Consider the following 9,533-nt stretch of genomic DNA (forward strand, 5'->3'; position numbering starts at 1 on the left):
CAAACACGCAACCTACAAAAACACACTACAACAAGCCCCACACACCAACACACACCAACACGGAATACACGACCCAAACGCTCCACTCGCCGCTATCCACCGCCTCTCTCCGACCACAACAGCCGCCGCCACACTTCATTGACCGCGCCGACAAAGTGCCCGCTTCGGTAGTCGGTCTGTCGGCCGTGCCGGCGACTGGTGGCCTGCAGGACGTCCCCGGACGCCGATCCAGCGCCAGCGCGGGCGGCCTGATGCCATCGACCCGCCAGAGCGCGTGCAGCAGTCGCGAGTGGTCGAAAAAGGCGATGCGGCAAAGAGAATGCGCCGTCCGGGAATCGAACCCGGGCATCTCGTTGGCAACGAGATATTTTACCACTAAACCAACGGCGCTTGCACGAACACGCAACCTACAAAAACACACTACAACAAGCCCCACACACCAACACACACCAACACGGAATACACGACCCAAACGCTCCACTCACCGCTATCCACCGCCTCTCTCCGACCACAACAGCCGCCGCCACACTTCATTGACCGCGCCGACAAAGTGCCCGCTTCGGTAGTCGGTCTGTCGGCCGTGCCGGCGACTGGTGGCCTGCAGGACGTCCCCGGACGCCGATCCAGCGCCAGCGCGGGCGGCCTGATGCCATCGACCCGCCAGAGCGCGTGCAGCAGTCGCGAGTGGTCGAAAAAGGCGATGCGGCAAAGAGAATGCGCCGTCCGGGAATCGAACCCGGGGCATCTCGTTGGCAACGAGATATTTTACCACTAAACCAACGGCGCTTGCACGAACACGCAACCTACAAAAACACACTACAACAAGCCCCACACACCAACACACACCAACACGGAATACACGACCCAAACGCTCCACTCGCCGCTATCCACCGCCTCTCTCCGACCACAACAGCCGCCGCCACACTTCATTGACCGCGCCGACAAAGTGCCCGCTTCGGTAGTCGGTCTGTCGGCCGTGCCGGCGACTGGTGGCCTGCAGGACGTCCCCGGACGCCGATCCAGCGCCAGCGCGGGCGGCCTGATGCCATCGACCCGCCAGAGCGCGTGCAGCAGTCGCGAGTGGTCGAAAAAGGCGATGCGGCAAAGAGAATGCGCCGTCCGGGAATCGAACCCGGGGCATCTCGTTGGCAACGAGATATTTTACCACTAAACCAACGGCGCTTGCACGAACACGCAACCTACAAAAACACACTACAACAAGCCCCACACACCAACACACACCAACACGGAATACACGACTCAAACGCTCCACTCGCCGCTATCCACCGCCTCTCTCCGACCACAACAGCCGCCGCCACACTTCATTGACCGCGCCGACAAAGTGCTCGCTTCGGTAGTCGGTCTGTCGGCCGTGCCGGCGACTGGTGGCCTGCAGGACGTCCCCGGACGCCGATCCAGCGCCAGCGCGGGCGGCCTGATGCCATCGACCCGCCAGAGCGCGTGCAGCAGTCGCGAGTGGTCGAAAAAGGCGATGCGGCAAAGAGAATGCGCCGTCCGGGAATCGAACCCGGGCATCTCGTTGGCAACGAGATATTTTACCACTAAACCAACGGCGCTTGCACGAACACGCAACCTACAAAAACACACTACAACAAGCCCCACACACCAACACACACCAACACGGAATACACGACCCAAACGCTCCACTCGCCGCTATCCACCGCCTCTCTCCGACCACCACAGCCGCCGCCACACTTCATTGACCGCGCCGACAAAGTGCCCGCTTCGGTAGTCGGTCTGTCGGCCGTGCCGGCGACTGGTGGCCTGCAGGACGTCCCCGGACGCCGATCCAGCGCCAGCGCGGGCGGCCTGATGCCATCGACCCGCCAGAGCGCGTGCAGCAGTCGCGAGTGGTCGAAAAAGGCGATGCGGCAAAGAGAATGCGCCGTCCGGGAATCGAACCCGGGCATCTCGTTGGCAACGAGATATTTTACCACTAAACCAACGGCGCTTGCACGAACACGCAACCTACAAAAACACACTACAACAAGCCCCACACACCAACACACACCAACACGGAATACACGACCCAAACGCTCCACTCGCCGCTATCCACCGCCTCTCTCCGACCACCACAGCCGCCGCCACACTTCATTGACCGCGCCGACAAAGTGCCCGCTTCGGTAGTCGGTCTGTCGGCCGTGCCGGCGACTGGTGGCCTGCAGGACGTCCCCGGACGCCGATCCAGCGCCAGCGCGGGCGGCCTGATGCCATCGACCCGCCAGAGCGCGTGCAGCAGTCGCGAGTGGTCGAAAAAGGCGATGCGGCAAAGAGAATGCGCCGTCCGGGAATCGAACCCGGGCATCTCGTTGGCAACGAGATATTTTACCACTAAACCAACGGCGCTTGCACGAACACGCAACCTACAAAAACACACTACAACAAGCCCCACACACCAACACACACCAACACGGAATACACGACCCAAACGCTCCACTCGCCGCTATCCACCGCCTCTCTCCGACCACCACAGCCGCCGCCACACTTCATTGACCGCGCCGACATAGTGCCCGCTTCGGTAGTCGGTCTGTCGGCCGTGCCGGCGACTGGTGGCCTGCAGGACGTCCCCGGACGCCGATCCAGCGCCAGCGCGGGCGGCCTGATGCCATCGACCCGCCAGAGCGCGTGCAGCAGTCGCGAGTGGTCGAAAAAGGCGATGCGGCAAAGAGAATGCGCCGTCCGGGAATCGAACCCGGGCATCTCGTTGGCAACGAGATATTTTACCACTAAACCAACGGCGCTTGCACGAACACGCAACCTACAAAAACACACTACAACAAGCCCCACACACCAACACACACCAACACGGAATACACGACCCAAACGCTCCACTCGCCGCTATCCACCGCCTCTCTCCGACCACAACAGCCGCCGCCACACTTCATTGACCGCGCCGACAAAGTGCCCGCTTCGGTAGTCGGTCTGTCGGCCGTGCCGGCGACTGGTGGCCTGCAGGACGTCCCCGGACGCCGATCCAGCGCCAGCGCGGGCGGCCTGATGCCATCGACCCGCCAGAGCGCGTGCAGCAGTCGCGAGTGGTCGAAAAAGGCGATGCGGCAAAGAGAATGCGCCGTCCGGGAATCGAACCCGGGCATCTCGTTGGCAACGAGATATTTTACCACTAAACCAACGGCGCTTGCACGAACACGCAACCTACAAAAACACACTACAACAAGCCCCACACACCAACACACACCAACACGGAATACACGACCCAAACGCTCCACTCGCCGCTATCCACCGCCTCTCTCCGACCACAACAGCCGCCGCCACACTTCATTGACCGCGCCGACAAAGTGCCCGCTTCGGTAGTCGGTCTGTCGGCCGTGCCGGCGACTGGTGGCCTGCAGGACGTCCCCGGACGCCGATCCAGCGCCAGCGCGGGCGGCCTGATGCCATCGACCCGCCAGAGCGCGTGCAGCAGTCGCGAGTGGTCGAAAAAGGCGATGCGGCAAAGAGAATGCGCCGTCCGGGAATCGAACCCGGGCATCTCGTTGGCAACGAGATATTTTACCACTAAACCAACGGCGCTTGCACGAACACGCAACCTACAAAAACACACTACAACAAGCCCCACACACCAACACACACCAACACGGAATACACGACCCAAACGCTCCACTCGCCGCTATCCACCGCCTCTCTCCGACCACAACAGCCGCCGCCACACTTCATTGACCGCGCCGACAAAGTGCCCGCTTCGGTAGTCGGTCTGTCGGCCGTGCCGGCGACTGGTGGCCTGCAGGACGTCCCCGGACGCCGATCCAGCGCCAGCGCGGGCGGCCTGATGCCATCGACCCGCCAGAGCGCGTGCAGCAGTCGCGAGTGGTCGAAAAAGGCGATGCGGCAAAGAGAATGCGCCGTCCGGGAATCGAACCCGGGGCATCTCGTTGGCAACGAGATATTTTACCACTAAACCAACGGCGCTTGCACGAACACGCAACCTACAAAAACACACTACAACAAGCCCCACACACCAACACACACCAACACGGAATACACGACCCAAACGCTCCACTCGCCGCTATCCACCGCCTCTCTCCGACCACAACAGCCGCCGCCACACTTCATTGACCGCGCCGACAAAGTGCTCGCTTCGGTAGTCGGTCTGTCGGCCGTGCCGGCGACTGGTGGCCTGCAGGACGTCCCCGGACGCCGATCCAGCGCCAGCGCGGGCGGCCTGATGCCATCGACCCGCCAGAGCGCGTGCAGCAGTCGCGAGTGGTCGAAAAAGGCGATGCGGCAAAGAGAATGCGCCGTCCGGGAATCGAACCCGGGCATCTCGTTGGCAACGAGATATTTTACCACTAAACCAACGGCGCTTGCACGAACACGCAACCTACAAAAACACACTACAACAAGCCCCACACACCAACACACACCAACACGGAATACACGACCCAAACGCTCCACTCGCCGCTATCCACCGCCTCTCTCCGACCACCACAGCCGCCGCCACACTTCATTGACCGCGCCGACAAAGTGCCCGCTTCGGTAGTCGGTCTGTCGGCCGTGCCGGCGACTGGTGGCCTGCAGGACGCCCCCGGACGCCGATCCAGCGCCAGCGCGGGCGGCCTGATGCCATCGACCCGCCAGAGCGCGTGCAGCAGTCGCGAGTGGTCGAAAAAGGCGATGCGGCAAAGAGAATGCGCCGTCCGGGAATCGAACCCGGGCATCTCGTTGGCAACGAGATATTTTACCACTAAACCAACGGCGCTTGCACGAACACGCAACCTACAAAAACACACTACAACAAGCCCCACACACCAACACACACCAACACGGAATACACGACCCAAACGCTCCACTCGCCGCTATCCACCGCCTCTCTCCGACCACCACAGCCGCCGCCACACTTCATTGACCGCGCCGACAAAGTGCCCGCTTCGGTAGTCGGTCTGTCGGCCGTGCCGGCGACTGGTGGCCTGCAGGACGTCCCCGGACGCCGATCCAGCGCCAGCGCGGGCGGCCTGATGCCATCGACCCGCCAGAGCGCGTGCAGCAGTCGCGAGTGGTCGAAAAAGGCGATGCGGCAAAGAGAATGCGCCGTCCGGGAATCGAACCCGGGCATCTCGTTGGCAACGAGATATTTTACCACTAAACCAACGGCGCTTGCACGAACACGCAACCTACAAAAACACACTACAACAAGCCCCACACACCAACACACACCAACACGGAATACACGACCCAAACGCTCCACTCGCCGCTATCCACCGCCTCTCTCCGACCACCACAGCCGCCGACACACTTCATTGACCGCGCCGACAAAGTGCCCGCTTCGGTAGTCGGTCTGTCGGCCGTGCCGGCGACTGGTGGCCTGCAGGACGTCCCCGGACGCCGATCCAGCGCCAGCGCGGGCGGCCTGATGCCATCGACCCGCCAGAGCGCGTGCAGCAGTCGCGAGTGGTCGAAAAAGGCGATGCGGCAAAGAGAATGCGCCGTCCGGGAATCGAACCCGGGCATCTCGTTGGCAACGAGATATTTTACCACTAAACCAACGGCGCTTGCACGAACACGCAACCTACAAAAACACACTACAACAAGCCCCACACACCAACACACACCAACACGGAATACACGACCCAAACGCTCCACTCGCCGCTATCCACCGCCTCTCTCCGACCACCACAGCCGCCGCCACACTTCATTGACCGCGCCGACAAAGTGCCCGCTTCGGTAGTCGGTCTGTCGGCCGTGCCGGCGACTGGTGGCCTGCAGGACGTCCCCGGACGCCGATCCAGCGCCAGCGCGGGCGGCCTGATGCCATCGACCCGCCAGAGCGCGTGCAGCAGTCGCGAGTGGTCGAAAAAGGCGATGCGGCAAAGAGAATGCGCCGCCCGGGAATCGAACCCGGGGCATCTCGTTGGCAACGAGATATTTTGCCACTAAACCAACGGCGCTTGCACAAACACGCAACCTACAAAAACACACTACAACAAGCCCCACACACCAACACACACCAACACGGAATACACGACCCAAACGCTCCACTCGCCGCTATCCACCGCCTCTCTCCGACCACCACAGCCGCCGCCACACTTCATTGACCGCGCCGACAAAGTGCCCGCTTCGGTAGTCGGTCTGTCGGCCGTGCCGGCGACTGGTGGCCTGCAGGACGTCCCCGGACGCCGATCCAGCGCCAGCGCGGGCGGCCTGATGCCATCGACCCGCCAGAGCGCGTGCAGCAGTCGCGAGTGGTCGAAAAAGGCGATGCGGCAAAGAGAATGCGCCGTCCGGGAATCGAACCCGGGGCATCTCGTTGGCAACGAGATATTTTACCACTAAACCAACGGCGCTTGCACGAACACGCAACCTACAAAAACACACTACAACAAGCCCCACGCACCAACACACACCAACACGGAATACACGACCCAAACGCTCCACTCGCCGCTACCCACCGCCTCTCTCCGACCACCACAGCCGCCGCCACACTTCATTGACCGCGCCGACAAAGTGCCCGCTTCGGTAGTCGGTCTGTCGGCCGTGCCGGCGACTGGTGGCCTGCAGGACGTCCCCGGACGCCGATCCAGCGCCAGCGCGGGCGGCCTGATGCCATCGACCCGCTAGAGCGCGTGCAGCAGTCGCGAGTGGTCGAAAAAGGCGATGCGGCAAAGAGAATGCGCCGTCCGGGAATCGAACCCGGGCATCTCGTTGGCAACGAGATATTTTACCACTAAACCAACGGCGCTTGCACGAACACGCAACCTACAAAAACACACTACAACAAGCCCCACACACCAACACACACCAACACGGAATACACGACCCAAACGCTCCACTCGCCGCTATCCACCGCCTCTCTCCGACCACAACAGCCGCCGCCACACTTCATTGACCGCGCCGACAAAGTGCCCGCTTCGGTAGTCGGTCTGTCGGCCGTGCCGGCGACTGGTGGCCTGCAGGACGTCCCCGGACGCCGATCCAGCGCCAGCGCGGGCGGCCTGATGCCATCGACCCGCCAGAGCGCGTGCAGCAGTCGCGAGTGGTCGAAAAAGGCGATGCGGCAAAGAGAATGCGCCGTCCGGGAATCGAACCCGGGGCATCTCGTTGGCAACGAGATATTTTACCACTAAACCAACGGCGCTTGCACGAACACGCAACCTACAAAAACACACTACAACAAGCCCCACACACCAACACACACCAACACGGAATACACGACCCAAACGCTCCACTCGCCGCTATCCACCGCCTCTCTCCGACCACAACAGCCGCCGCCACACTTCATTGACCGCGCCGACAAAGTGCCCGCTTCGGTAGTCGGTCTGTCGGCCGTGCCGGCGACTGGTGGCCTGCAGGACGTCCCCGGACGCCGATCCAGCGCCAGCGCGGGCGGCCTGATGCCATCGACCCGCCAGAGCGCGTGCAGCAGTCGCGAGTGGTCGAAAAAGGCGATGCGGCAAAGAGAATGCGCCGTCCGGGAATCGAACCCGGGCATCTCGTTGGCAACGAGATATTTTACCACTAAACCAACGGCGCTTGCACGAACACGCAACCTACAAAAACACACTACAACAAGCCCCACACACCAACACACACCAACACGGAATACACGACCCAAACGCTCCACTCGCCGCTATCCACCGCCTCTCTCCGACCACAACAGCCGCCGCCACACTTCATTGACCGCGCCGACAAAGTGCCCGCTTCGGTAGTCGGTCTGTCGGCCGTGCCGGCGACTGGTGGCCTGCAGGACGTCCCCGGACGCCGATCCAGCGCCAGCGCGGGCGGCCTGATGCCATCGACCCGCCAGAGCACGTGCAGCAGTCGCGAGTGGTCGAAAAAGGCGATGCGGCAAAGAGAATGCGCCGTCCGGGAATCGAACCCGGGGCATCTCGTTGGCAACGAGATATTTTACCACTAAACCAACGGCGCTTGCACGAACACGCAACCTACAAAAACACACTACAACAAGCCCCACACACCAACACACACCAACACGGAATACACGACCCAAACGCTCCACTCGCCGCTATCCACCGCCTCTCTCCGACCACAACAGCCGCCGCCACACTTCATTGACCGCGCCGACAAAGTGCCCGCTTCGGTAGTCGGTCTGTCGGCCGTGCCGGCGACTGGTGGCCTGCAGGACGTCCCCGGACGCCGATCCAGCGCCAGCGCGGGCGGCCTGATGCCATCGACCCGCCAGAGCGCGTGCAGCAGTCGCGAGTGGTCGAAAAAGGCGATGCGGCAAAGAGAATGCGCCGTCCGGGAATCGAACCCGGGGCATCTCGTTGGCAACGAGATATTTTACCACTAAACCAACGGCGCTTGCACAAACACGCAACCTACAAAAACACACTACAACAAGCCCCACACACCAACACACACCAACACGGAATACACGACCCAAACGCTCCACTCGCCGCTATCCACCGCCTCTCTCCGACCACAACAGCCGCCGCCACACTTCATTGACCGCGCCGACAAAGTGCCCGCTTCGGTAGTCGGTCTGTCGGCCGTGCCGGCGACTGGTGGCCTGCAGGACGTCCCCGGACGCCGATCCAGCGCCAGCGCGGGCGGCCTGATGCCATCGACCCGCCAGAGCGCGTGCAGCAGTCGCGAGTGGTCGAAAAAGGCGATGCGGCAAAGAGAATGCGCCGTCCGGGAATCGAACCCGGGGCATCTCGTTGGCAACGAGATATTTTACCACTAAACCAACGGCGCTTGCACAAACACGCAACCTACAAAAACACACTACAACAAGCCCCACACACCAACACACACCAACACGGAATACACGACCCAAACGCTCCACTCGCCGCTATCCACCGCCTCTCTCCGACCACAACAGCCGCCGCCACACTTCATTGACCGCGCCGACAAAGTGCCCGCTTCGGTAGTCGGTCTGTCGGCCGTGCCGGCGACTGGTGGCCTGCAGGACGTCCCCGGACGCCGATCCAGCGCCAGCGCGGGTGGCCTGATGCCATCGACCCGCCAGAGCGCGTGCAGCAGTCGCGAGTGGTCGAAAAAGGCGATGCGGCAAAGAGAATGCGCCGTCCGGGAATCGAACCCGGGGCATCTCGTTGGCAACGAGATATTTTACCACTAAACCAACGGCGCTTGCACAAACACGCAACCTACAAAAACACACTACAACAAGCCCCACACACCAACACACACCAACACGGAATACACGACCCAAACGCTCCACTCGCCGCTATCCACCGCCTCTCTCCGACCACAACAGCCGCCGCCACACTTCATTGACCGCGCCGACAAAGTGCCCGCTTCGGTAGTCGGTCTGTCGGCCGTGCCGGCGACTGGTGGCCTGCAGGACGTCCCCGGACGCCGATCCAGCGCCAGCGCGGGCGGCCTGATGCCATCGACCCGCCAGAGCGCGTGCAGCAGTCGCGAGTGGTCGAAAAAGGCGATGCGGCAAAGAGAATGCGCCGCCCGGGAATCGAACCCGGGGCATCTCGTTGGCAACGAGATATTTTGCCACTAAACCAACGGCGCTTGCACAAACACGCAACCTACAAAAACACACTACAACAAGCCCCACA

General features: G+C 62.0%; 24 non-coding genes across 24 annotated transcripts; all 24 read right to left on the reverse strand.

Annotated features, from left to right (window-relative positions):
• Positions 1-320: 320 nt before the first annotated feature.
• On the reverse strand, positions 321-390 carry PHYSODRAFT_t504. Its single transcript has one exon. It is a non-coding gene; the product is annotated as a tRNA-Gly (tRNA).
• Positions 391-715: 325 nt separating this feature from the next.
• On the reverse strand, positions 716-786 carry PHYSODRAFT_t503. Its single transcript has one exon. It is a non-coding gene; the product is annotated as a tRNA-Gly (tRNA).
• Positions 787-1,111: 325 nt separating this feature from the next.
• On the reverse strand, positions 1,112-1,182 carry PHYSODRAFT_t502. The gene has a single exon. It is a non-coding gene; the product is annotated as a tRNA-Gly (tRNA).
• Positions 1,183-1,507: 325 nt separating this feature from the next.
• Positions 1,508-1,577, reverse strand: PHYSODRAFT_t501. The gene has a single exon. It is a non-coding gene; the product is annotated as a tRNA-Gly (tRNA).
• A 325-nt stretch (positions 1,578-1,902) lies between these two features.
• Positions 1,903-1,972, reverse strand: PHYSODRAFT_t500. Its single transcript has one exon. It is a non-coding gene; the product is annotated as a tRNA-Gly (tRNA).
• Positions 1,973-2,297: 325 nt separating this feature from the next.
• PHYSODRAFT_t499 lies at positions 2,298-2,367 on the reverse strand. The gene has a single exon. It is a non-coding gene; the product is annotated as a tRNA-Gly (tRNA).
• Positions 2,368-2,692: 325 nt separating this feature from the next.
• Positions 2,693-2,762, reverse strand: PHYSODRAFT_t498. The gene has a single exon. It is a non-coding gene; the product is annotated as a tRNA-Gly (tRNA).
• Positions 2,763-3,087: 325 nt separating this feature from the next.
• PHYSODRAFT_t497 lies at positions 3,088-3,157 on the reverse strand. The gene has a single exon. It is a non-coding gene; the product is annotated as a tRNA-Gly (tRNA).
• Positions 3,158-3,482: 325 nt separating this feature from the next.
• Positions 3,483-3,552, reverse strand: PHYSODRAFT_t496. Its single transcript has one exon. It is a non-coding gene; the product is annotated as a tRNA-Gly (tRNA).
• Positions 3,553-3,877: 325 nt separating this feature from the next.
• Positions 3,878-3,948, reverse strand: PHYSODRAFT_t495. The gene has a single exon. It is a non-coding gene; the product is annotated as a tRNA-Gly (tRNA).
• Positions 3,949-4,273: 325 nt separating this feature from the next.
• On the reverse strand, positions 4,274-4,343 carry PHYSODRAFT_t494. Its single transcript has one exon. It is a non-coding gene; the product is annotated as a tRNA-Gly (tRNA).
• Positions 4,344-4,668: 325 nt separating this feature from the next.
• On the reverse strand, positions 4,669-4,738 carry PHYSODRAFT_t493. The gene has a single exon. It is a non-coding gene; the product is annotated as a tRNA-Gly (tRNA).
• A 325-nt stretch (positions 4,739-5,063) lies between these two features.
• PHYSODRAFT_t492 lies at positions 5,064-5,133 on the reverse strand. The gene has a single exon. It is a non-coding gene; the product is annotated as a tRNA-Gly (tRNA).
• A 325-nt stretch (positions 5,134-5,458) lies between these two features.
• Positions 5,459-5,528, reverse strand: PHYSODRAFT_t491. Its single transcript has one exon. It is a non-coding gene; the product is annotated as a tRNA-Gly (tRNA).
• Positions 5,529-5,853: 325 nt separating this feature from the next.
• Positions 5,854-5,924, reverse strand: PHYSODRAFT_t490. The gene has a single exon. It is a non-coding gene; the product is annotated as a tRNA-Gly (tRNA).
• A 325-nt stretch (positions 5,925-6,249) lies between these two features.
• Positions 6,250-6,320, reverse strand: PHYSODRAFT_t489. The gene has a single exon. It is a non-coding gene; the product is annotated as a tRNA-Gly (tRNA).
• Positions 6,321-6,645: 325 nt separating this feature from the next.
• On the reverse strand, positions 6,646-6,715 carry PHYSODRAFT_t488. The gene has a single exon. It is a non-coding gene; the product is annotated as a tRNA-Gly (tRNA).
• A 325-nt stretch (positions 6,716-7,040) lies between these two features.
• Positions 7,041-7,111, reverse strand: PHYSODRAFT_t487. The gene has a single exon. It is a non-coding gene; the product is annotated as a tRNA-Gly (tRNA).
• A 325-nt stretch (positions 7,112-7,436) lies between these two features.
• Positions 7,437-7,506, reverse strand: PHYSODRAFT_t486. Its single transcript has one exon. It is a non-coding gene; the product is annotated as a tRNA-Gly (tRNA).
• A 325-nt stretch (positions 7,507-7,831) lies between these two features.
• PHYSODRAFT_t485 lies at positions 7,832-7,902 on the reverse strand. Its single transcript has one exon. It is a non-coding gene; the product is annotated as a tRNA-Gly (tRNA).
• Positions 7,903-8,227: 325 nt separating this feature from the next.
• Positions 8,228-8,298, reverse strand: PHYSODRAFT_t484. The gene has a single exon. It is a non-coding gene; the product is annotated as a tRNA-Gly (tRNA).
• A 325-nt stretch (positions 8,299-8,623) lies between these two features.
• Positions 8,624-8,694, reverse strand: PHYSODRAFT_t483. Its single transcript has one exon. It is a non-coding gene; the product is annotated as a tRNA-Gly (tRNA).
• Positions 8,695-9,019: 325 nt separating this feature from the next.
• On the reverse strand, positions 9,020-9,090 carry PHYSODRAFT_t482. The gene has a single exon. It is a non-coding gene; the product is annotated as a tRNA-Gly (tRNA).
• Positions 9,091-9,415: 325 nt separating this feature from the next.
• Positions 9,416-9,486, reverse strand: PHYSODRAFT_t481. Its single transcript has one exon. It is a non-coding gene; the product is annotated as a tRNA-Gly (tRNA).
• Positions 9,487-9,533: the final 47 nt, after the last annotated feature.

This window comes from Phytophthora sojae (genome assembly GCF_000149755.1).
Source record: "Phytophthora sojae unplaced genomic scaffold PHYSOscaffold_2, whole genome shotgun sequence".
NCBI lineage: Eukaryota > Oomycota > Peronosporomycetes > Peronosporales > Peronosporaceae > Phytophthora > Phytophthora sojae.